The sequence below is a fragment of the Bubalus kerabau genome, chromosome 19 (assembly GCF_029407905.1).
Source record: "Bubalus kerabau isolate K-KA32 ecotype Philippines breed swamp buffalo chromosome 19, PCC_UOA_SB_1v2, whole genome shotgun sequence".
Lineage (NCBI taxonomy): Eukaryota > Metazoa > Chordata > Mammalia > Artiodactyla > Bovidae > Bubalus > Bubalus kerabau.
This window is the reverse complement of record NC_073642.1, coordinates 59603959-59631768: the sequence shown is the minus strand read 5'-3', so window position 1 is coordinate 59631768 and position 27810 is coordinate 59603959. Positions and strand designations below refer to the sequence as shown.

General features: G+C 43.5%; 1 protein-coding gene across 2 annotated transcripts in view; it reads left to right on the top strand.

The window, feature by feature from the left end:
• DDX24 (DEAD-box helicase 24) overlaps positions 1 to 27810 on the top strand; it is a 326942-nt gene that overhangs the window by 2476 nt on the left and 296656 nt on the right. The window lies entirely within an intron of this gene.

Here is a 27810-nt window from a genome sequence, read left to right as displayed (position 1 = left end):
GAGGGCTGTACGAGTTGCAGGAAAAATGGGAGATGGAGGAAGTGTGTGGAGTCAGGGAGAATCTGGGCTGGGATCAGGGAAGACGGATTCCTCACCGCTCTTCTGTGTTCTGGCTGTGGGTCATTTGGCAAGATTCCTCCCACTCTGAGAAGCAGCCTCCCTGTCCATTAAAAACCAGGGTTCAGTGGAAGTCCTCCTAGGGCTGCTCCAGATCCCATCATCCCTGAGCCTGATTTGGCCTGCTTCCTGAGTAATCACCCACTTCCTGAGCCCCAGTTTCCTCTTTGAAAACTAGGGGCTGTAGCAATTACACTTTGGGTCATTGTGGATGTTAACAGAGTCATCGCGTGTGTGGACCCAGACGACCTGGAGGTGTGATTCTGATCCCGCTACTCATCTGGAACCTTGGACAAGTGACTTAACCTCTAGAAGCCCAGTCTCCTCATCTGTAAGCCCAGGGTTGTCTCGTGACCTGCAACATAGGGATGTTCCCAGAGCATGGTGAGATGAGACAATGAAGGACTCAGAATGGACCTTGGCATGTGGTGAGGGTTTCCCTGGTGGCTCCGACTGTAAAGAATCTACCTGCCACTTAGGAGATCGGGGTTCAATCTCTGGGTGAGAAAGACCCCCTGGAGAAGAGAATGGCTACCCACTCCAGTATTCTTGCCTGGAGAATCCCATGGACAGGGGAAACTGGTGGGCTAAAGTCCACGGGGCCACAGAGTAGGACACAACACACAACTAGTGCCAGAGCCTCTGCTATTCTGCTGAGTCTTTCAATGATGCTGACGTAGGAGAGTGCTTAGCACACAGATGCTCAATGAACTGTGGTTACTTTGACCTGGCACCAGTCAGTGGCCAAGGGACTCATTGTATGGTCTGACCCAGGCAAGGTACCCTTGTCTGTCCTGAAAGACAAAGACATTCTCTTTCACATGGGGCCTCTTCCTGCTGGCAGGTCTGTGTGTTCGGGTCCCTGGCACCATATGTCAATCGAGCCCTAATATTTACAATGCCCCACACTTCTCTAAATTCACCTTCAGCCTGTTCCATAAACTGGCCCATCAGTCCAATGACAACATCATCTTCTCCCCAGTGAGCATCAGATAGTCTTTGCAATGCTGTCCCTATGAACCAAAGATGATACTCACATACATATCCTGAATGGCATAGGCTCAAAGTTTAAGAAGTTACCTAAGGCTGAACTATGGACGGAGGTTCGTGACATTGTACTGGAGACAGGGATCAAGACCATCCCCATGGGAAAGAAATGCAAAAGAGCAAAATGGCTGTCTGAGGAGGCCTTACAAATAGCTGTGAAAAGAAAAGAAGCAAAAAGCAAAGGAGAAAAAGATATAAGCATCTGAATGCAGAGTTCCAAAGAATAGCAAGGAGAAATAAGAAAGCCTTCCTCAGCGATCAATGCAAAGAAATAGAGGAAAACAACAGAATGGGAAAGACTAGAGATCGCCTAAAGAAAATTAGAGATACCAAGGGAACATTTCATGCAAAGATGGGCTTGATAAAGGACAGAAATGGTATGGACCTAACAGAAGCAGAAGATATTAAGAAGAGGTGGCAAGAATACACAGAAGAACTGTACAAAAAAGAGCTTCACGACCCAGATAATCACGATGGTGTGATCACTCACCTAGAGCCAGACATCCTGGAATGTGAAATCAAGTGGGCCTTAGAAAGCATCACTACAATCAAAGCTAGTGGAGTTGATGGAATTCCAGTTGAGTTATTTCAAATCCTGAAAGATGATGCTGTGAAAGTGCTGTGCTCAATATGCCAGGAAATCTGGAAAGCTCAGCAATGGCCATAGGACTGGAAAAGGTCAGATTGCATTCCAATCCCAAAGAAAGGCAATGCCAAAGAATGCTCAAACTACCACACAATTGCACTCATCACACATGCTAGTAAAGTAATGCTCAAAATTCTCCAAGCCAGGCTTCATGTTCAAGCTGGTTTTAGAAAAGGTAGAGGAACCAGAGATCAAATTGCCAACATCCACTGGATCATTGAAAAAGTAAGAGTTCCAGAAAAACATCTATTTCTGCTTTATTGACTATGCCAAAGCCTTTGACTGTGTGGATCACAATAATCTGATCCTGAAAAGAGATCTTAAAGAAAATTCTGAAAGAGATGGGAATAACACACCACCTGACCTGCCTCTTGAGAAACCTGTATGCAGGTCAGGAAGCAACAGTTAGAACTGGACATGGAACAACAGACTGGTTCCAAATAGGAAAAGGAGTATGTCAAGGCTGTATATTGTCACCCTGCTTATTTAATTTATATGCAGAGTACATCATGAGAAACTCTGGGCTGGAAGAAGCACGAGCTGGAATCAAGATTGCCAGGAGAAATATCAATAACCTCAGATATGCAGATGACACCACCCTTATGGCAGAAAGTGAAGAGGAACTCAAAAGCCTCTTGATGAAAGTGAAAGTGGAGAGTGAAAAAGTTGGCTTAAAACTCAACATGCAGAAAACGAATATCATGGCATCTGGTCCCATCACTTCATGGGAAATAGATGGGGAAACAGTGGAAACAGTGTCAGACTTTATTTTTTTGGGCTCCAAAATCACTGCAGATGGTGACTGCAGCCATGAAATTAAAAGACGCTTACTCCTTGGAAGGAAAGTTATAACCAACCTAGATAGTATATTGAAACCAGAGACTTTACTTTGCCAACAAAGGTCTGTCTATCAGGGCTATGGTTTTTCCAGTGGTCATGTATGGTTGTGAAAGTTGGACTGTGAAGAAAGCTGAGCACCGAAGAATTGATGCTTTTGAACTGTGGTATTGGAGAAGACTCTTGAGAGTCCTTGGACTAAAAGGAGATCCAACAAGTCCATCCTAAAGGAGATCAGTCCTGGGTGTTCTTTGGAAGGACTGATGCTGAAGCTGAAAGTCCAATACTTTGCCCACCTCATGTGACGAGTTGATTCATTGGAAAAGACCCTGATGCTGGGAGGAATTGGGGGCAGGAGGAGAAGGGGACGACAGAGGATGAGATGGTTGGATGGCATCACCAACACAAGGGACATGAGTTTGAGTAGGCTTCGGAAGTTGGTGATGGACAGGGAGGCCTGGTGTGCTGCAGTTCATGGGGTCACAAAGAGTCAGACACAACTGAGCGACTGAACTAACTGAGATAGGTGCCCAAGGAAACACCAACCGGGCTCCCAGGGGGTGTTAGTGGTAAAGAACCCACATGCCAATGCAGTAGATGTAAGAGACGTGGGCTCTATCCCTGGTTTGGGAAGATCCCTTGGAGAAGGGCATGGCAACCCACTGCAGTATCCTTACCTCAAGATCCCATGGACAGAGGAGCCTGGAGGGCTATTGTCTGTAGGGTCACAAAGAGTCAGTCACGACTGAAGTGACTTAGCACATAAGGAAACAACTGCAGTTCAGCGACTGTGAACAGAGTGCCTGGGTGGGGATTAGGTGTGTGAAAGTCCCCATCAAAGTCCTGGTCCTCAAGGAGCTTAGAACCTGGTTCTACAAATAAGAGGGGAGCCAAGGAGATAGAGTGCAAGAAAACCTTCTCTCTCCCAAGGTGGTGGGCTGCTTCCCTGGGACGCTGAGGAGGCTGGTAAGGAAGAGGCGGGGTGCCCTTGTGGGTCAGACAGAGGCCCTGGGAGCATGCCTTGTGTGTCCCCTGCATGGAGGGGTAGGCAGGGATGGGGAAGGGCAGGACACATCATGAGAGCGGCATGAGTGTGGCGTTCAAGGACGGAGAAGGGACCTGTCCTCTGGAGAGAGAAGGGTTCAGAAGAGGAGTGTGGGATGGTGTTGAGTAAGTAGGTGTGACCTGTTGATGGAGTCCTACAATCACCAGATGAAGATCTTGATTTTGATGTCCTTATTCACACACACACACACACACACAGATATGTGTATATCTCCCAGACATGTACACACATTTATTAAGCACTACACTGAGTGAACGTCCTCACAGGAAGTACCATAGTGGCCCTGGGTCATACTACCCCATAGCGCTGAGTTTTCTGTTTAGAAAATTGAGGTTTCAAGAATAGCCTCCTCCTTGAAGTGACAGTGTTAGTTAGCAGGGAAAACTGGATTCGAACCCAGATCCTTGAGATGGAAAGTTGTGTTCATTCCACTACACCATGGTGATGCAGTGGTGAGTCTTGTGGTTCTCTATTTAAAATACTCTGGAGAGAGCTCATCCTTGAGTCCCAGGACAGCTCTCACCAAACCGAGCCTTGCTCCCAGGTCTGGGTGAGGGGTGGTGCAGCCTGTCTCTGCCTCAGACAAGCCTCTGTCCCCTCTCTCCTCCAGGTTGTTCATAGGCCTCGATGACCGTCAATGAAAATGGGACAGAGCACCTCTCAGGAGAGAGTACCTGGTATGAGCAATAAAAATAAATAAAAGACTCCCAGATTAGAAAAGAAGAAGTAAAACTATCCCTGTTCAAAGACAACACAATCTTCTATGTTGCAAATTCTAAAGATTACACACACACTCACACACAAAGCTGTTAAAACTAATAAATGCATTCAGCAAAGTTTCAGGAGTCAAAATCAACAGGCAAAAGCCAGTTGCATTTCATACACTAAATTTCCAAAGGAAATTTCAAGAACAATTCCATGTATAATAGCATCAAAAAGATTAAAATACCAAGGAATAAATTTTCATCAAGGAGGCAAAAGACTTCTACGTTGAAAACTACAAAGCATTGCTGAAAAAATTAAAGAAGAACAAATAAATTGAAAGACATTTCATGTTCATGGATTGGAAAACTTAATATTGTTACAATGTCAATACCACCCATACCAATCTAGAGATTTATTCAATCCCTAATGAATCAATCCCACAGACATCTTAGTAGAAATAGAAAAATCCATCTTAAAGTTCACATAGAGTCTCAAGGAACCCAAACATCCAAAACAATCATGAAAGAGAAGAGCAAGTTATGGATTTCATATTTCCTAATCTCACAGCTACAGAAATCAAAATAGTGTGATGCTGGCTTAAAAACAAACATATAGACCAGTGAAATAGAATAGAGAGGCCAGGAAAAAACCCTCACATATATGGTAAAATGATATGAGACAAAGATTCTAAGACTATTCAATGGAAGAAAGACAGTTTTCAACAAATGGTGTTGGGAAAACCAGATAACCACAGGTAAAACAATAAGTTGGACTCTTACATTATATCATATACAAAAAACAAATATAAATTGGATCAAAAACCTAAATGAAACTTGGAAGAAAACATAGAAGAATGTTTCAAGCATTGATTTAGCAATGATTTCTTGGATATGAAACCAAAAACACAGGCAACAAAAGTTAAAATAGATTAATTGTACTATATCAAAATTAAAAACATCTATGCATCAAGGGACATAATTAACAAAATGAGAAGGCAACCTATAGAATGGAAGAAAATACATGCAAATCACGTATCTAACCAGGAGTAAATATTTAGAAACATAAAAAAACTCTTGCAACTCAGTAATAGCAAAAAACATCCCAACAAAAATACAATCCAATTAAAAATGTATCAAGAACCTAAGTAGACATTTTTCCAGGAATATATAAACGGCCAAGAAGTACATGAAAAGATGTTCAACATCATTAATCATTAGAGAATTACAAATCAAAACTACAGTGAGACATCACCCCACACCATTAGGATGACTAGTTTTTAAGAAAGAAGAAGAAAAGAAAAAGTGTTGGCCAGGATGTGCAGAAATTGGAACTCACATGCATTGTTGGAAAGAACGCAAAGCGGGGCAGCCGCTAAGGAAACACTATGGCAATTCCTCAAAAGAACTAAAATTAAATAACAATATAATCCAAGAGCTTCCCTGGTGGCTCAGATAGTAAAAGAATTTGCCTGAAAATCAAGAGACCTGGGTTTGATCCCTGGTTTAGAAAGATCCTCCAGAGAAGGGAAGGGCTGCCCACTCCAGGACTCTTTCGGGGAGAATCCCATGGACAGAGGAGCCTGGTAGGCTATTGTCCATGGGGTTGCAGAGCCGGACACAACTGAGGGACAAAGCATGTCAAGCATGTCATGATCCAAAACTTTCATTTCTGAATATATATCCAAAAGAAGTAAAAGCAGTCTAAAGGAGATATTTGTATATTCATGTTCATAGCAGCATTATTCACAGTAGACAAAAGACGGAAGCAATCCAGATGTTCATCAACAGCTGCATAAACAAAATGTGGTCTACAAATACAATGGAATATTATTCAGCCTTTAAAAGGAGGAAGATCCATGATACAACATGAATAAGCTAAGACATTATGCTAAGTGAAATAAACCAGTCACAAAAGAGAAAATACTATATGATTCCACATGGGTACATGAGGTACCCAGAGTAACTGAATTTATAGAGGAGGAAGGCAGAACAGTGGTGCCAGGGGCTGTGGGAGAAGGAATGGGAGTTGATGTTTAATGAGTATAAAGCTGGAGATCGGTTACATGACCATGTGAACGTTCTTAATTCTATTAAACTGAACACATGAAAAGTTGGGATTAACATATACACACTATTATATATAAAATAGATAACCAAGAAGGATTATAGCACCATGTCCTGTATAGCTCAGGAAACTCTGCTCAATACTCTGTAATAACCCATATGGGAAATAGAATCTCCAAAAAGAACAGATATATGTGTATTTATAACTGAATCACTTTACACTTGAAACTAACAGAACATTGTAAATCAACTATACTCCAGTATAAATTTTTTTTTAATTTTTTCATGGCAAAATAAATAAAATAAATGTTATTCTATAGTAAGTGGGCATAAGTGTTAGCAGCTCAGTCATGTCCAACTCTTAGCATGCCATGGACTGTAGCTCGCCGGGCTTCTCAGTCTATGAAATTCTCCAGGCAAGAATCCTGGAGTGGGTAGCCACTCCCTTCTCCAGGGGATCTTCCCAACCCAGGGATCGAACCCAGGTCTCTGGCACTGCAAGCAGGTTCTTTTTCTATGGGCATAAACACCACTAATAAAAAGTAATAAACTTTTCTTTTGAATTGCATGAAAAAAACTGGTAAGACAGTAAATTTTATATATTTTTTCCATAATTAAAAACAAAATAGCATATTATTTTTAAATGTAATAATAATAATAATTGTATAGTCAATACTTTCTAAAGAAGCCAGTGAAATTTCTGACATTTTGAGTTACAATTCATAATCCTATGATTTTAATGATAATTTTCCATTAATTAGTTTAAAAATGGGCCTTCCCTGATGGCTCAGGTGGTAAAGAATCTGCCTGCAATGTGGGAGACCCAGGTTCAATCCCTGGGTCAGGAAGATCCCCTGGAGAAGGGAAAGGCCACCCCCTCCAGTATTCTTGCTTGGAGGATTCCATAGGCAGAGGAGCCTGGTGGGCCACAAAGTTCATGGGGTCACAAAGAGCTGGACACGACTGAGTGACTAACACATACAGTCTAAAGATATATGTCAAAAATGCCATAAACAAAGTAAAAGAACAAACTGAGAAGTTATATACCAGATATGACAAAGAGAATTATTTTAATTGGCGAATTCATGTTGATATATGGCAAAACCAATAAAATATTGTAAAGTTAAAAAAAAGAAAAAAAAATAAAGAACTCATTTAAATCTATAAGGAGACAGTAAGTAATCCAGTAGAATAATGGGCAAAGGATTTAAGCAGGCACACTACAAAAAAATAAATACAAATGGCCAGCGAAAATATGAAAAAATTCTCAACCCATTCATTATTTTAAAAATACAAGTCAGAGTGTCACTTCTGACCAATCAGATTGGCATACATATATGAGTTTATTTGCAGAAATTCTCACTGCTGATTTACATGTGAGGAAATAGATATTCAAACAGTAAGTTGGGGGAATATAAATTTGTGCAACCTCTTGGAAGAAAATTTTGTAACATCTACTAAAGTTAAAAACACAAAACAAAACAAATTTTGACTCAGAAAGTCCACTACTAGGAATTGATCCCGTAGAAATATATACAAACAGCAAATGTTTAAAAAAATTGTCTTCTTTTCAACTACAGCATTGTTAGAAGAGCAAAAACTCTTCAGTGTTCATAATAATAGGGAATTAATTATGTTAAATTAGACATCCCTAAAATAGAGTATCATGCAGATTTTTTAAAGTATAAGGACAGTTCTGCATAGGCTGATGGGGAAAAGCTCATATATATAAATGTATACATATTTGCTTATATATATGAAAAATACAGAACAGTGTACATAGCACAATTTCTGAATGTAATTTCTGAATGAATGTAAACACACACTCATTTCTCTCAGTTACTTACTGAGCATCTGCTAGGTGCCAGCCCTGGCTATGCAGCTATGAACAAGGCAGACAAAACCCCATCCACAGGAGCTCAGTGGGGGATGCAGGAGGCAATCTGGATAAATCAACACCATGTATAGAATAGGAGAAGGCAATGAGTTCGTCAACAAAAAAAATAATTCAGAGACAGGGGATAGGGGGTGCTAGGGTGTGAAACACACTCGAACAGAGTGGTCAGGGAAGTCCTCACTGAGAATGTGGAATCTGAAACCCAAGGCAGGTGTGAGAAGAAGCTGTGTGGGCATCTAAGAGAAGAGTAGTCAGGCAGAGAGAACAGAAGGTGCAAAGGCCCTGGGGCAGGAATGGGTCTGGCTTGTTCAAGGGAAGCAAGAAGGAGGCAGGTGCCTATCGCTGCACAGACAAGGAGAGGGAGAGAGAAGCAGAAGAGTCCAGAGATCCACTGCAGCACCTGGTTTCCCGAGGGCAGGGGCCTGGGGGAGGCTGTACATCATACGTGTGTATGGACCGGCTTCTGTTCTGAGTGACCAGAAGCCCAAAAAGGGTATCCAGCAGAGGCTCGATATGATTTCTACTTTGACAGAATCACATAAAGACTTGGTCTTTATGGACAGCACCACACACTGCTGTCCAGAGACCCAGCCCACCAGCCTCCTCCCTGGACGTTAACTGGAGGGCAGCTGAGGTGCAACTATCAAAGATGATAAACAGGATCATCAGCTGGGGAGGAGGTGGCCAGGCCCTGATTATGCAAGCATGCATCACCTTGGGCCTGTTAATATTAACTCATTCTCCAGCCAGGGGAGCACCAAAAATCCCTGAAGTCACTGCCCTGATAAACGTTGTTTTGCTCAAGTTGTTGGCTGAATCTTCAATGATACTCACTTGGACTTAGATTATGATTTTGCTGAGTCCCTCACAAATGTGTAGCTTTCATCTCCTGAGGCTATATATTGGGGAACATTTCTCCCATGAGACAGGGCAATACCAGGTGGAGGACCGAATATGAGCAGAAACCCAGCAGCAGCGACATGAATGGTCAACCAACAGCCTTCAGGGCAATTGCAACCTTGAACTGTTTCAATAATTGAGCCATCCGAGCTCCTTCTTAGAAGAAAGGATTTCTTCCTAGTAGGTGCTCCCTGTCTTTGGAGTCTGGATAGTTTTTTGATTCCTAGTCCTTGCTCAATAAACTAAGCTTATGAGGAAGTAGCTTCAGTCAATCAATCAGTCTTTCATTCAATCATCTTGTACTAAGTGCCAACCACATGCCAGTCCTGGGCTACACATTTTGCTAGGGGCGAGTTCCGTGTTAGTTTGGAGAATAATTCTAAACTACAAACTTATTTGTTAAAAAAGGCCAAGGGCCTTGTAGAGACTCTACTTCCCTGCTGTTTCTTTCAGGGGATTTCTTTGGGGTCAATAAGGACAGTGGTACAGGTTGCGCACTGCACAAGGGCACTGGCAGAGACAGTGTAGGGCCTGAAATCCACCCCAGCTACACTCCCCAAGTGGCGAACCCTGACATGTGGTGTCATCCACCTGGTTAAAAGATGTTCTCTTTAATTTGCCCAAAGATGCTATTATTCCAGAGAGCATGTGATAAAATGAGCATACTAAAATGTTAATGGGGGAATCTAGATGGTAAAGCGGAGAAGGCAACGGCACCCCACTCCTGTACTCTTGCCTGGAAAATCCCATGGACGGAGGAGCCTGGTGGGCTGCAGTCCATGGAGTCGCTAAGAGTCGGACATGACTGCGCGACTTCACTTTCACTTTTCACTTTCACACATTGGAGAAGGAAATGGCAACCCACTCCAGTGGTAAAGTGTCTACTGTAAAAATTTTTCCACTTTGCTCTATGTTTTAAAACTGTCAAAGGGAGGGAGGTTTAAGAGGGAGGGGACATGTGTATACCTATGGCTGATTCACCTTGATGTATGGAGAAAACCAACACAACATTGGAAAGCAATTATCCTTCAATTAAAAATAAATAAAACTGTCACAATAAAATGGGGGTGGGGGTTAGAATACCATTCCTCATGAGTTATGTACAAGAAAAAGAGATGCTATTATGGGTTGAATTGCGTCCCTTCCAAAATGTATACACTGATTCTCAGCACTTCATTTGGAGATAGCCTTAATGTGCACCATAGATACATGCTTAGTCACTCAGCCGTGTCTGACTCTTTGTGACTCCGTGGACTGTAACAGCCTGCCAGGCTCCTCTGTCCGTGGGATTTTCAGGCAAGAGTACTGGAGCAGGTTGCCATTTTCCTCCTCCAGAGGATCTTCCAGACTCAGGGATTAAAACCAAGTCTCCTGTGTCTCCTGCATTGCAGGTGAATTCTTTACCCACTGAGCCATAGGGGAAGCCCAGAGTCTTTATAGAGGTCATAAACTTAAAATGAGGTCTAGGCTGGGCCTTAATCCAATATGAGATTGGATATAAGAAAGGGGAAACGTGGGCACAGAGATATGAACCGAGAGGAAAGATGATATGAAAACAAGAGAACACTGAGTGAGCATGGTCAGTTATAACCCAAACACCAAGGAGAAAGGCCTGGAACAGACCCTTCCCTCACAGCCCTCAGTAAGAATCAACCTTGTCAACTGCTCGATTTGAAATCAAGCTGGAGACTCCAGCTTCCAGAACTGTGGGAAAATAAATTTCAGTTGTTTAAGGCACCTAGCTGGTGGCACTCAGTTACAGCAGCCCTAATGCAGATGCTTTTCTCTATTCTGCACAGAGAGAGGCACCCTGAGGGCTGGCGGTGTCCAGTTCCACCTCCTTGAACTCCCGGAGTGGGCACAAATGTAAGGAAGGTGTTTGACAGTGTTTTAGAAGAGAGACTCTCTACTGAAAAGTTTGAGAAGCTGGGAACTGACCACAGGCTAATGCTTGCCTAAGGATGAAAAGTCATTGCCCACCAGGATTTAAAAGCCAGCTCATGTCCAACAATGGAATACAAGCAAAGAGCTTTTGCCACTCTTGACTTTTGACACCCAGTGATATTCTACAAATAAAGACAGAAGACAAGATTGTTTAAAAATGCACAGGAGCCCAAGTAGCCAGGTATGGCAAAAGAGTGGTTGGAGTCTGGTTCTGTTGCTGGCACCAACTACTCACGAGCTGCATCATCTTGGGTGAGTCATTTGAACTCAACCTTCTCATTCACAAATCCACTGGTTGCTGGAAGGATTAAGTATGGAGTGACATGTAAAGCTCTAAGCACACAGTAGGTGCTCAAGAAATGGGAGCAAAAATCCAGAGACAAAATAAGATAAGCCTCGTGAGTGCTAATAAACAGGCTCAAAGGCTTGTTTGTTCAACAAACAAATAGTTGCAGGTGAAGGTCAGCAGGACCTGTGATCTCAAAATCAATACTCAGCTGGTGTCAGGTGTTTATTCCCTTCAGACACTGTGAAAATTGGCAATGATTTCTTAGTAATCCTAAGAAAGCATACAGTGAAGTACAAAGACGACATGCTCATGAGGCAAGACAGAGGATTCTAATGCTCACTTTGTCCCAGTGTGTGCAACCCTTGGTGAGTTCCTGTTATCTCTCCTAACCTCTGCTTCCTCATCTATAAAATGAGAACTTGGACTAGACTAAAAATGGCAAACATGTGGCCATACGCAATTCCTTCCAATCTCACATCCACAGCAGACATCACCAATCAACCATGACCCTATTCTCATCTCCATTCAGGCATGGCCTCAGAATCTGCATGATGGATCCAAGATGGCAGCTTGGATGGAAACCATTTACTAGATGGTGTTATCCTAGATGATCTCTAAAATGCCTCACAGTTCCTATGTTTTCTGGGCCTGATTCCTCTCTCGGCTAAACATGACTTCATTTTGCATCCTTCAAGACTTTCATGGGGTAATTATTTGGGATATTTTACTATTTGGGGTCTTACATTTTTAGTTGTCCTATGGCTCCATATCCTCTTCTCCCAGAACAGATACTCAACATTTTCACTAGGGTCCTAAATTTTGGTAACTCCATTATTTTAAATAACCTGGCTTCCTCTGTTCATGCCCAAGACAGTCATGGATAATGATTTAAGGCACTCTTACACAGAAAGATGGAGTCTCAGACTTTTTTTATTTTTGGCCATGCCATCAAGGCTTGCAGGATCTCAGTTCCCCAACCAGGATCAAACCCAGGTCCACAGCAGTGAAAGTGCTGAGTCCTAACCACTGGACCACCACCAAGGAATTCTCTCAAATGCCATTTCAACTCAGTCTTCCCAGGCAGCCTTTACCAATAACTTGAAATTAATGTATCAGATAAAAACTTCTGGCCATTTCATCCCAATAAAGTGCATCCAAAGAAACTCTAGAACAAATTATTGAAGCAAGAAGAAACTAGCTGTGTGTGTGTCTATGGGTCTCTATAGAAATCAGTTTTAAACCAGTGCTAGATGAATAATTTCATTTCCAACACTGATCCTCCAGACTACTCTCTCACTTCTCCTCTGTAGCAACCGCAGAATGTGCCCATTCCCCAGAAGTCACCTGGTACAGTAGAATACAGATTTGGATGCCACAAAGCCTTGCATGCCAAACCTGCCTCAATCTCTACAAACTGTTTGCTTTTGAACAAGTTACTCAATCTTTTCTGGGCTCATCTGCAAGATAGGTCTAATGCCTTCTCATAGGGTCATTTTAGGAGATAGCACATATCCTATCACCTGGAAGACAGTCAACAAATACGTAAGATTAGCTGTTATCCTTGCATATATTACTGCTGCTAAGTTGCTTCAGTCACGTCCAACTCTGTGACCCCATAGACGGCAGCCCACCAGGCTCCCCCGTCCCTGGGATTCTCCAGACAAGAACACTGGAGTGGGTTGCCATTTCCTTCTCCAATGCATGAAAGTGAAAAGTGAAAGTGAAGTCGCTCAGTAGTGTCCGACTCTTAGTGACCTCATGGACTGCAGCCTAGCAGGCTCCTCTGTCCATGGGATTTTCCAGGCAAGAGTACTGGAGTGGGGTGCCATTGCCTTCTCACTACTTCTGTATTAATCTGTTGGTCCTTGGGCTTTTGCATAAAGAAATACATCTGAGGAAGTGCCAAAGGGGATTAAAAAAGGATAACAAACCAGAGGAGTACTGGGTGACCACAATGGACTGTGAGTCTACTTGGGACACTGCTCAGAGGTTGCTTAGCCCAAATTTTGCCCATCCATCAGAACTCAGCTCAAGTCCACATCCTTACAGGAGCCCCACTGATGTTCAATCCTCTACTCTGCCTGGTATGTGTTAGTCACTCAGCTCTATCAGACTCTTTGAGACCACATGCACTGTAGCCTGCCAGGCTCCTCTGTCCATGGAGTTCTCCAGGCAAGAATACTGGAGTGGGTTGCTATTCTCTTCTCCAGGGATCTTCCCAACCCAGGCATTGAATCCAGGTCTCTGGCATTGCAGGCAGATTCTTTACCATTCTTTACCAGAGCCATTAGGGAAGCCCACTCTGTCTGGTGGAGGAAGCTTACTCTTGTTAACTCTAACTGAATTCTGTTCATTCATCATAAACTTTGCCAGCTCAGGATTATTTCAGTCAGTTCAGGGTTTCCACACTCCATTACCCATTCCTGAGGTAAGTATGTGGAAAATAGCACGCATGGCCTCAGATGAAGTATGCTTCATGAAGGCAGTGATACAATTACTCTAAATCTGCCCTCAATGTCCATAAGCATATAGTAAGTGCTTCAGAGGTTTCCCTATGGCACAGATAGTAAAAAATCTGCCAGCAATGCAGGAGGCCTGGGTTCAATCCCTGGGTCGGGAATATCCCCTGGAGAAGGGAATGGCGACCCATGCCAGTATTCTTGCCTGGAGGATCTCATGGACAGAGGAGCCTGGTGGGTTACAGTCCATGGGATCACAAAGAGTCGGATAGGACTGAGGGACTAAGCACTTACACATGCACAAGTGCTTCAGAAGTGGATGAATGGTTGGGAAGATGAATGGATGGGAGGATGAATGGGTGAGAGAATGGGAAAATACTTTCCCGCAGAATATAATATCTGTCCTTTCTCCTCAGCATAGTGAGGCCAACCTACTTAGTCAGGTCAGGTCAGCTGTTTCTCTCCTCTTATTCCTAGTGCACCGTACACTCTGTACCCAAATCATGCAGGCACAGCGGGCTGAGAGCTGGAACAGGGTACAACCTGGGGAGGCATGAAAAAAGTTACTCTTAAAAGGCCTAAATTTTAGAGGGTTATGCCAGAGTTCAGTTTAGTTCAGTTCAGTCACTCAGTCGTGTCCGACTCTTTGCGACCCCATGAATCGCAGCACGCCAGGCCTCCCTGTCCATCACCAACTCCCGGAGTTCACTCAGACTCACGTCCATCGAGTCAGTGATGCCATCCAGCCGTCTCATCCTCTGTCCTCCCCTTCTCCTCCTGCCCCCAATCTCTCCCAGCATCAGAGTCTTTTCCAATGAGTCAACTCTTCGCATGAGATGGCCAAAGTACTGGAGTTTCAGCTTTAGCATCATTCCTTCCAAAGAAATCCCAGGGCTGATCTCCTTCAGAATGGACTGGTTGGAGAGTCCTCCAAGGGACTCTCAAGAGTCTTCTCCAACACCACAGTTCAAAAGCATCAATTCTTCCATGTTTAGAAAGAGACACATTTGCCCTCAAATTAATTGTTGCTGTTTGTGTCCGACTCTTTGCAACCCCATGGACTGCAGCATGCCAGGCTTCTCTGTCCTTCACCATCTTCCAGAGCTTGTTCAAATTAATAGTTCTTATTGAAATTCCATCTGGATTTTTTCAATTTGGTAAATTGATTCGAAAATTCATCTGACATGGAATAATCCATGAAAAAGTTGAGATTTTTGAAAAAGAATAACAAATTGTCTTGCAAATGACTTGCCTTGCAAAAATATACATTTTAAAGTATTTTAAAATGTATTTTTAAAACTACTACAATTAAAACAGTATGGCACTGGCAGGAAAAAAGGCAAGTATATGCATGAGACCATATAAAATGTCTAGAAGAATCTGTGATAAATTAATTTTATATATGACAATGGTATTTTTTCACATCCATGGGGGCATTTTGGTTTAATTCATACAGCTGGTAAAGAATCTGCCTGCAATGCAGGAGACCCTGGATCAATTCCTGGGTTGGGAAGATCTGCTGGAGAAGGGATAGGCTGAATTTTTACTTTACATTGTAAATATTATATTTTAAATAGAACTTATTATTATTATAACTAAAATCTAAGCACACCTAGAAGATATAGTTAGGCCTTTTCTTCTACACCTGTGTGTTTATTGAATATCTATTGCATTTTTCCCACCATGTTCCCACATCAAGCCTCACACAGTTCCAGAGTCAGAGTCTGCCTGACTCCAAAGCTGGAGCCTTACCCAGTGTTCCCTTTGACTTCCCCACTAAAGCTGCCCCGGGCAGTCGATGGAGAAGGAGAGCTGCAGGAAGTGTTTTGAGCGACCTGTGTGGCTGGCTGGGCTGGGTTGAGGGTACTCTGTATCAGTTCGTCCAGAATGGATGAACCAAAGGACTCCTGACCGGGAAAATTAACCAACCCCAGTGACCCTGTTGGCCTCCGCAGCCTCCCTGAAGGACCCCCACTTTGCCTTCAGCCTGTACTGGTAGATGATATCCACACTCCAGGGAGGAATACCATCTTCTCCCTGGTGAGTATCTCCATTCCCCTCACCCTTCCAGGTCTCCAGGCCAGGCCAGCAGCACACACCCAGGGCCTGGAGGGTCTGGGATGCAGCCTGGCCCAAATCCCAGACAAAGGGTTCCATGGACACTACAGTCAATTCCTCTGTGCCCTCCTGCCACCCCCAGGGCATGTCAGCCAGAGAGTATGCTGTTTGGGGCCAGAGAAAGTATTAAGTGTGAGTCGCTCAATCATGTCCGATTGTAGCCCACCAGGCTCCTCTGTCCATGAGAGTCTCCAGGCAAGAATACTAGAGTGGGAAGCCATTCCCTTCTCCAGGGGAATCTCCCTAACCCAGGGATTGAACCTGGGTCTCCCACATTGCAGGCAGATTTTTTTACCCTCTGAGCCACCAGGGAAGCCTGTACAGGGAGGGAAGCAGCATACTCATACAGAAGTTTGTTGATAACGCCCAGAAATTCTACTACACAGAAGTCTTCCTCACCCACTTTGAGAAGGATCAGGTAGCCAGGGGGTAGATAGCTCCCTTCACTTCAAGACTGAGAAACTTGCCCTGGAGTTGAGCCCAAACACTATCGGTTATATTTTCTTTAACGGTAACTAATCCTTTAAGGATTGTTTAGATCCTGTTGCAGTTTATTAAAAAGGTGATCCACCTTTTGTCTAAGATGTGATCAGGTCATATCACACTCCCTACTGCTTCAGCAAGACTTCATTTATTGACTAACTCCTGTCTCTTCCATACCTCCAACCTTTCTTCTAGAACCTTCACCTGAACATTCAAACTCCAGTTCCTTCTCCAGCCACAGTCCCAGCTTCCTCCTTCCTGCCACAACCAAACTTCTAGGACCTGCTACATAATTTGTAGGTCTCAGTGCAAATGAGTATGTGGGGCCCTTGTTCAGAAATCACATTTCAATGTGGTGAGAGCCGAGCATTAAACCACATTCCAGACCTTTTAAGAGCCCAGGTGGCACCTCCTGGAAGCTAGCCCTGTCCACAGAAGATATCCCAAATTGCTGTCCATTCCACCAAACACAAGTCTTGCTTCTGGGCTCATGACCTAACTTGCTTAATCAAGCTACCTCCCCAAAAGAAGCCGCTTATTTAGCAGGGAAGCCTCTTCCTGTGTCCCCCTAGCTTTGTGACATTTACCTGTTGTGTTAGCCTCTCCTCAACACCCTCCTGTCTGGGCTCAGCGTGGCTTACCTGATCCTCCTTCCACCCTACCTCCTTTGCACACACTGATCCCATTAAATATTTACATTCCATAGAGCTCCTCTCAGCACCCATCTTTTCTTATTCTTCATTCTCCCTCGGGTGAGCTTGGCCCCCTCAGTGACCTCCAAACCTCCTATGCGCTGAAGACTCTCAACTCCTTTTGTCCAGCCCCACTTCCCATGAGCCCCAGACCTATTTCCTTACCAGTCATCTGGTCACCTCTGTCCAAATGTCCAAGAAGGTCCTCATATTTAGTATTCAAAAAAAGATGCATTTCTTCCCACTCTGTTCTCCACCCCCAAAGAAAGTCCCCACTTCCTGTTCCTTTCCTCTAAGTCTCAGTAAATTGTCCCTGATTCTATGCATTGCCCAAACCAGAAAGCTTGAGGTCAGTCACCTTGGTCCCTTGCGAGCAGTGCACAGATCATGGCTGACTGTGGACGAGACAGGAGCAGAAGAGGAGGACACCACAAGCCCGGTGCCTTTCCCAAATCCCATATGCACAAGTTTCATGCTGACAGGCTTTTCCTGCTGTTAGTTTTTTGAGGAAGGCAGCCACCACCTTCTCTGCATGGAGAAAATGATGATCCTATACTAAAGTCAAAGTCAGGTGGAAAGAAAGTGTGCCTCCTCCTTCCTGCCATGCCTGCCAGGCTATCAGATGTTCTGGGCTCTTGAAGAAGAGGCTGCCAGGCTGTCAGATGCTCTGGGCTCTTGAAGAAGAGACTGCCAGGCTGTCAGATGCTCTGGGCTCTTGAAGAAAAAGGAAAGCTATGACGGAAGATGTGAGCAAAAGTAGAGTGTCTTTGTACAAGATCACTCAGAGTTATTGGACCCATTTCACAGTTTAGCAAATCAAGATCCACAACAACTGTACAAATATAAATCAAACTCATTGGCCCAGCATGAGCATTCCTGGGAGGACCTATTGACCCACCTCACTCTCATGACCTTCCACCAGCTTCATATCCTCTGTTGGTTTCTGGATTTTTCTTCTCCTTCCAGTTTCCTTGCCATCTGGACAAGGTGTGCTCAGCTCAATGAAGCAGCAGGTGACAACCTTGGGTGAGGGCATTTGGGTGACCCTGGGAAGGCAGTCCCCTGGCAGGACCTGGGAAATCCACACTGAGTGTGGCCTGGGAGTCTGTGTGTGTGACATAAAAGAGAGTGGGAATGTCCTGCCATCACTGCCTGTTGGCACTCAACAGGCCCAGGGGGTTACAAGGCACAGCCAGGTCTCAGGTCCCCTCCACAAGTGGCTGAGAAGGAAAGCCTCTCAGGGTCTCTTTGATAAGAAAACCTACACAATGTTAATTTGTGTCTGTGTTTGGAAGCATGGGCATGCCTCAGCCATGCCCCTGCAAAGGATGACCCAGCACCAACACTCCTGATGAGGAAATCATCCTGTGAAAAAGACTTGCAGGGCAGGGACTGAGCTCTTCCCAAGTCTCCATCTGACTTTCAACCCTGTGCATTAAGTGAGAAAGCATCCACTGAGTACCAGATGTGTGCCCGGCATGGTCCCAAGGCAGAAAGGATACAGAGGAGGAGACAGTCCCATCCTCAAAGAGCTCTAGGTGGAGCCATGCACAGCACCTGCCATACTACAACCACTCCTGGTATGGGAGTAAATTTCACTACAAACAAGATACATGTTCTTACTGGGAGTGTGTCAGATGGAATTTTAAGCTGAATGGGCAAGGAGCCCAGTGCTGACAGAATGAATCACTGTGAAGGAGAAGGGTGTAGCCTGACATCAAATTGGTGCCAGGGAACAGCTGAAGGTTGATAAGAATCCATGGGAACTTTGTGCTCACAGTCATCCCATGCACACCAGCATTGCATGTCACCCCTTCACACGCTCAAGTATTCCACCCTCTGATCCCTGCTTCTTTTCCTTCCAGCTTGTTACTCTTGGTACTCAGCTCCAACAATCCTGCAACCCCCAGGAATGCACCATCCATGGATCCTACTAGTTTTCACCTCCCTCTGTTCCCTTAGGTCCTTGCTTCCTCCTTGTCCAGCTTAAGTTCCATGATCAATCGTACCCTGAGTTCCTTTGCCCTTGTCTGCCTCTATCATAGCTTCATGACAAAACCCTCTAATTCTAACCCTATTTCACAGCTACACTCAGACTTTTGGATGTAGCTAGAAGAAAACACAACACATTGACGGATCTCGTTTTAAATTCATGATCACTGAACCTCAAGACAGCCCTTGATCCCTGGCAGCAATCAGTCTCTGTTCCAGCCCTTTCATGCTTCCTGTCTTAAGTAAGTACGTCATACCTTCACGTTACAGCAAACCTCTGACACCTCCTGCCCTGAATCACCCCGGGCAAGGGAACTTATTTCCTTTCGCTGGCAAAATGTAGGTAACCGTCTTCCCACTCGCCTGCGGCTCTGCTCATGTGTCTGTTCCCCCCCTGTTATAATGGAGCACCTGACCTAGCTGGAGCCACCCCTCCACCTACACCCTTGGTTATATTTTATCTCAGGCCCTCAAGGACATCAAACCAGTAACCCTGCCTCTATCATCTCCTCAATCACAAATCTTCACTATCTACTAGACATTTTCTATCAGGACGCAATTTCTTCCATGTTAATGTAGATGGATGAATGGGTGGATGGATGGATGCTAGATAGGTAGAAAAATAAAGATAGATAAAAGAGAGAGATAAAGACAGCATCTCCTCCTCTAGCTGATACCATTGCTTGAAAAAATTATTCTCCTGTCTCCAAATTAGGATGATGAGCCATCCAGTTTGCCTGGGGATGAAAAATAAATTGGACTCCACTTACATAAAATGTTTACGCTTCAAAAGATATTGTTAAAAAATGAAAAGATAAGCCGTAAGTTTCTTACAAAATTGAATGTGATCTTATCATGTGATTCAGCAATCATGCTCCTACATATTTCCCCAGCCAATATGAAAACTTTGTCCACACGAAAAACACACATTTAAATATTTATAGCAACTTTATTCATAGCTGCCAAAGCTGGAAGCAACCAAGGTGTCCTTCAATGGTGGTGATATAGTTATGAAATAGTGTCTGACTCTGCAACCCCATGGACTGTAGCCTGCCAGGCTCCTCTGTACATGGAATTATCCCGGCAAGAATATTGGAGTGGGGAGCCATTTCCTTCTTCAAGGGGTCTCCCCTACCCAGGAATTGAACTCATGTCTCCGGCATTGCAGGCAGATTCTTTACTGCGGAGCCACCAGGACTTCAATATTGAAATATAATTCAACTATAAAAAAAAAAAAAAGAATGAAATTCTACCATTGGCAACAACATGGATAGACTTAGAGGGCACTTCAGTTCAGTTCAGTTCAGTCACTCAGTCGTGTCCAACTCTGAGACCCCATGAATCGCAGCACACCAGGCCTCCCTGTCCAGCACCAAATCCCAGAGTTCACTCAAACTCATGTCTGCTGCTGCTAAGTCACTTCAGTCGTGTCTGACTCTGTGCGACCCCATAGATGGCAGCCCACCAGGCTCCTCCCTCCCTGGGATTTTCCAGGCAAGAACACCGGAGTGGGTTGCCATTTCCTTCTCCAATGCATTAAAGTGAAAAGTGAAAGTGAAGTCGCTCAGTCGTGTCCGACTCTTAGTGACCCCATGGACTATAGCCCACCAGGCTCCTCCGTCCATGGGATTTTCCAGGCAAGAGTACTCTAGGTGTGGTGAAATAAGTCAAACAGAGAAAGAGAAACACTGTATGCCGTAAGTAACGCTTGGAATCTAAAAAATTAAACAAATGAATGAATACAGTAAAACAGAAACAGACTCACAGATACACAAAGCAAACTAGTGGTTACCAGTGGCAAGAGGGAAGGAGAGGACTTGCAAGATAGGGGCGTCAGATGAAGAGCCACAAACTACTCTGCAGCACAGAAAACATAGGCAGTGCCTTACAATAATTTAAGTGGAGTATAATTATAAAAGTATTGAATCACTCTGCTGTATACCTGAAACTAATATAACCTTGTAAATCAGCTACACTTCAATTAAAAAAGTGGAAAAGAGAAGAAACATATGCCATTACTATTTATCTAAAGGATAAATAAAAGAATGTTATGAAAACTTCATATACATAAATTTTAAAAGCTAGATTAAATGAGCAAATTTTCTTCTTAAAAAATATTACTTGAAGAAATAGAAAATCTTTATAGTTCTCTATGAGAGAAATTAAATCCATAAATAAAAAATTCCTTCCAAAGATAACTCCAAGCCCAAATGATTTCTCTGGCACATTCTGCCAAGCGTTCAAGGAAAAAAAAAATAATAATGTCAAGCTTACACACTTTTCCAGATTTTAGAATAACAGACCATTCTTCCCAACCTGTTAAATGAGGCCCTCATGACACGGACACCCATACCTGGCAAGAGCAGTAGTAAAAAGGTGACAAAATAAAATTACTTTAAAGCAGAATGAGAACATGTTTAAAGATAAAATTCTCTCTGCCCATTTAAGCCACAACCTGCACCCCCTCCCTTTAGTGTGTATCTGTATTACATATTAACTGGATCCCCTTGAAAGACAGAGGAATGCTTACCCACCACAAAAAGGAAAAACATGTCACCAGCAAGGTAAATCCTTAGGAGATAAGGTTCCTTTCTCAATCCTGTAAGGGGTCACAATGACTCATTACTCGCCTTGGACTATGTAAAGGTCAGTATGTTACTTTGATGTACTTCGTCGCAAAAACTTGCACAACCGTGCCTTGACCTCTCTCAGGTGGAACAGTCCCGGGAGTTTTCTGAAAGGCTGTCTCTTGACTTATAATCCTCAGTTTGGCTCAAATAAAATCTTCCATTTCTTTCTTAGATTGGCTATTGATTAATTTTTTGTTGACAAAAGAAACTCACCAACCACCGTGTGTTAAATACATTACATTAATTGTTTTCACTCATCACCAGGAAAATGCTCTCAAGGTGGGCACGACCCTTCACCTCAATTAATGAACCAGAAAACTGAGGTTGGCTGAGAGTAGAGAATGCGCCTGAACCGCACAACTAGCAATCGGCTGGAGTGATACTGGAGACAAGCCTAACAGACACGAAGCCTTCTCTCTTAGGATCTGGATTCTAATCTCCTGCCTCCTCTGTCTTCGGGGAAGCTGGGAAACTAAGAAGGTGAGCCTCAGAGAAGTCAAGCGACTTCTCCAAGCTCACAGAACACTTTGGTGACAGAGCAAGAGGCAGAGCTGGGACTCAGTCCGGCCCCTCCTAGCTTCTCCTGAGGATACCTGCACAGCTTGCCTGTCCGACCCCACATTTCTCAAACTTTCTCAGACTACTCTCCACTGTGGATCTGGAGACAATGGCTGGACCAAGAGGGGCATCCACATCACCATCACACCCTGACCCAGTGTGCCCATCAGCCCCCTGGGCCCAGAATGGCACTGCAGAACTGCTCAATATTAAGACAAGAGCACCTGTAACTTCTGTTTTGATGTGGGATGAGACAGGGAAGGAATAAGGGAAGACGGAGGCAGTGCAACTTCAATACAGGCTTTAGCTAAGGTGTGTGGGCTCCGATTCTGATTCCTCTGCTTATTACTGTGACTTTAGGGAAGTCCTTCTGCAACAGAGAACAAACCTGACTCCATATTGGATCTATTCCTGTAGCTCTAACAGCCCTGCTCTGTTGCCTGTGCTCAGCCATGCTGGCTCTGCACCTTCGGTAAAAGAAAGTTGCCTACAGCCTGAAATATGCATGATAGTTCATGCTCAAGGCTCTGCTTACCAGGCTTGACCTTCAAAAGTATAATACTTTTATGGAAAAGAAGACTTGTCTTGGAGGTTTACCGGAACATCATGAGAGAGGGAGGTGGACAGCCGCAAAAGCAAAGGAGCAAAAACAAAGAAGTATCACATTCCCTCTAGGAGCCTGACCAGAACCAAGAAGTTTGCCACAACAAGCCACATGGCCGATTTCTGACTCTGGGAGATGGTTCTTTAGGACCATCTTCTCAGTCTGCTGGCTTTCCAAATAAAGTCACTATTCCTTGCCCCAGCATCTTGTCCATTGATTCCTTGGCCAGTGGTATGGCAAGCAGTAATGAACTTGGACCTGGTAACATTCGAGCTTCTCCCTGCCAGTTTCCCAGTTGCTAAATGAGACTAGCAACAACAGGCATACCTCGGAGATATTGAGGGTTTGGTCTAAGGTCTAAAGTCAAACCCAGAGTCCCTGCTCTCAACTGCTATGTTATCCTAGATGATAATAATACCTGCCTGGTTAAGTTCATGTGAGGGTCAAATAGGTCAGTACCCACAAAACACCAGAGCTGGTACCCAGCAGCAGCTCAATAAATACCAGTTACTACCCTCACTACATACGTACCAGACTCAATGCCCAGTGCCTTACTTTAGGCTGTGATAACAGGGCAGAGCAGGAAATGGCAGGTAAATGAGAAAGGAGATAAAAGGGGTGAGCCAGTCAATGCAGAACCTTATTAGCAAAGTAATGGTTCCTCTGGGCTGTGTTCCTACCTATCCAGGAGAAGGGGGGTGCGGGTGTGGTGGGGATTAGATTCTTGCTTGGTCCAGGAATTGCCCAAAGGCTGAGCCTGCAGATAGGACAGGTGACCCCAGCAATGTAGGCTTGCAGGAGAAGAAACCAGGAAGTCTTCTTGACCCACAATAGCAACAGGCCCTAGGACCAGTGAGGGTCAGCTCAGGTCCAGCCTCTAGGCATGTGATTTAACCCAACCTACCCACGCCACCCCCATGTTGGCCACAAGTACAGATTGGCATCCTTTTTGCCAACACAGTTCATGATCCCTTGAATAAACAGCCGACCAGGGCTCAGCAAAGGCCATCGGAGGCTCCTCCCTGGCGAGTCTCATCACTGCAGGTCTCTGGCTTGATGTGACCATGTCTTTTTTTTCCTGGAGACCTGATTCCAGATAGCAGGTAGCCTCACAGCTGGAAAAGTTAGGAGGAAGCCTCCCTGTCACAGCTTCTGTGGTTGGCAGAGTTGGGAAAGAGGGACTCAGAGGAATACATCTGTAGGGTGATTTCAGAGGAGGAGATGGTCATTCTTAGAGGGCTTCAGCCAAAAGCTCCTCCCTGGATTTGGAGTGAATCCTGAAAGGCGGGTACATTTTTCAAGTGATACCCAGGTGCAGCCACAACTTGCCCAGGGCGAACAACGGAAGCGGATCTCCTGGTAATCGGGGAGCAGGTTGCACTCACCTGCAAGCCACTACCAGGGCCTGGTGGGCACAGACCAGTGGTTCAGGAAACACACAGTAAACCGATGGACTTCTGACTCAACAGTGCTTCTGAAAAAATCTTCTTCTAATTTTTAAAATTATTTTTCTATTATAAGGGGCTAAGAGGTTGATAATTAAAGAGACAGCCTTCTAATCAGACACTGTCTAAGCACGATCCAGCACTTAGTGGATACCAGGGGAGATAAAATAACAGTTCTAGCAATGGGTCTCTTGACAGGCCTTACCTTGTGCCCTGTGCCATGCTAGGTTTATGGTACCATCCAGTCTTCACAGCAACCCCGTGTGTGTATCACATATACGCATATATGTATGGGTATGTATACATATATAGTTTTTTAAAACTATAAGTTTTATATGTCATGATCTTTTACCTTTAAACACTTTGATGTATATTCCTAAGAATTTGGGGTATTGTTTTTTTCAGTAAAGCTATTAACTTCAGGAAATTTACCACTGGCACAAAACTTTTCTCTAACGTACAGTCATATTCCAGTTCTGTCCATTTTTCCACTAATGTCCCTCAAAGTACATGTTTCCTGCAGTTAAGGACCTCAGCACCACATTAAGTCATGGATAATGATTTATTGATCTTTCTGGAGTCACCCCAACCCTTTCAAGGAGCTTCTTGCTAAAGCCCTACAAGAATTGGAGACCACTTTCTCCTCAGAAATCCCACCACTGCAAACATCATGCCTCTTCAGTCTCCTCCAAGAGGTAACAAATAGTGTCTTCTTTGACCTTGACATGTTTAAAAAGCACACTTCCAGTCATCAGTAAATGGTGTCAGCGTGCATATGGAAAAAGATAAATTTGACCTTTTCTTCACACCATACTCAAAAATAAATAGATAAAGCAATAGAAGCTTCATAAGAAAATGTTTCACAACGTTGAAATGGACAATGATTTCTTAAGTAGGACATAAACTATCTGTGGAAAAATAAATAGAAGGATTGGACTTCGTTGCGAACTATGTTCATCAAAAGATTCGGTAAAAGAGAGTAAAAGGCCACAAACTTAGAGAAGCTATTTTGCAGTATATGATACATCTAACCGGCACGTCTCCCAATAACTAAGAAAAAGACAATCTGACAGAAACAATTTTACTAAAACAGGCATTTCTCAAAAGGTAAAATCATTGGCTATGAAGGAGAAACTATTCTCTGTTTTGTTTTGTCCCAGAAAGTCCTGGCTCTTTTATAGAAAACAAAAAAAATATAAGCTTATCTATCTCCTCTCACATTTTACTGTAAATAGCAGGAAGAAACTGGAGCATACTTTCTCAGCAGTCTGCCTGGGTATCTCATCAGCCACCAGTTCATTTGTTATATTCTCTGTCTTCATGTTTCCAGAGATGACAGTGTTACTTCACTTCCCCCTACCCTTCCTCCAGCTTCCCACAACCTGATCTTCACTTTCCTTTCAGTTCAGTCGCTCAGTCGTGTCCGACTCTTTGCAACCCCATGAATCGCAGCACACCAGGCCTCCCTGTCCATCACCAACTCCCGGAGTTCACTCAAACTCACGTCCATCGAGTCGGTGATGCCATCCAGCCATCTCATCCTCTGTCCTCCCCTTCTCCTCCTGCCCCCAATCCCTCCCAGCATCAGAGTCTTTTCCAATGAGTCAACTCTTCGCATGAGGTGGCCAAAGTACGGGAGTTTCAGTTTTAGCATCATTGCTTCCAAAGAACACCCAGGACTAATCTCCTTTAGGAAGGACTGGTTGGATCCCCTTGCAGTCCAAGGGACTCTCAAGAGTCTTCTCCAACACCACAGTTCAACAGCATCAATTCTTCAGGGCTCAGCTTTCTTCACAGTCCAACTCTCACATCCATACATGACCATTGGAAAAACCATAGCCTTGACTAGACAGACCTTTGTTGGCAAAGGAATGTCTCTGCTTTTGAATATGTTATCTAGGTTGGTCATAACTTTCCTTCCAAGGAGTAAGCGTCTTTTAATTTCATGGCTACAATCACGATCTGCAGTGATTTTGGAGCCCCCAAAAATAAAGTCTGACACTGTTTCCACTGTTTCTCCATCTATTTGCCATGAAGTGATGGGACCGGATGCCATGATCTTAATTTTCTGAATGTTGAGCTTTAAGCCAACTTTTTCACTCTCCTCTTTCACTTTCATCAAGAGGCTTTTTAGTTCCTCTTCACTTTCTGCCACAACGGTGGTGTCATCTGCATATCTTAGGTTATTGATATTTCTCCCGGCAATCTTGATTTTCCTTTAAGCCCTCCCATCAAGGACCACCAGGCTTCCACTAACAGTCTTCAGAAGGCCTTTCCAACTCTCATTTTCCAACTGATCCCAGAACCACTGCCACATATTCAGGCTTTTTGTTATGAAGCACTCCATTTCCAAGAACCAAAATCTGTCCTCAATAACGTGGCCTCATAGACTATCCAAAAGTTTAGTAGCTTAAAACAGCCACTTATTACACTCTTGGGTTCTGTGGAGAGGAATTCAGACCAGGCACAGCAGGGATGGCTCATCTCTGCTCCTTGATAGCTAGGATCTTACCTGGAGGTTTTTGGTGTTTTTAGTAAAGGGAGACCATCATAAGGCCAAAAATAGAATGAGTATCTTTTGAACCTGTGGGAGAAAATTCAACCTTTTCAATGCAAAGAAGTAAAAGACACAAAAAGAAAAAGAATATATATATATAGTATATATATAGTAAATGAAAAATATGAGATGAAGCGGTATGTCAGTCCTAAAACAACCATAATTAAAATGAAATGTAATAGGTTAATTTTGCCAACTGAAAGGCAAAGAGACTTTCACTGTCCAAAAATTAAAAAATAAATCCATCAAAACATTGTGTATATGAGACGCTCTTAAGAAAGCATAGATAGCTTGTAAATGAAAAGGTGTAATATATCAAGCAAGTATGAACCAAAACAGTTGGGAAACCAGTCTTACTAAATAAAATAGAATTTCAGACAAAAATGTGCCGCATAAAGACAAGATAAAAGAAAAATGAACAATAGAGAGAAATTATATAATAATCAAAAGTTGCATAAGTTTTAATGGTCTCAAAGTATATCAACCAACAACTGACAGAGAGGTAAATAAGTGAACAATTATGAGTGGAGATTTTAACATTTCCTATTAAGCTTAAAATACTGATATGACAGAGATTTGAAAAATAGTAAATTTCTAGTTATAGTTATATATTTCTAGTTATATATTTATAACTATTCATAGTTATAAATTTTATAATTGGCTTAAGTAATAAAAAGCTTGAAAAGGCCAATAACTATTAATAAAACTGAAGTGCCCTCAAAACTCTCCATTGAGTTGCGGGCCTCGGGGGAACATCTCCC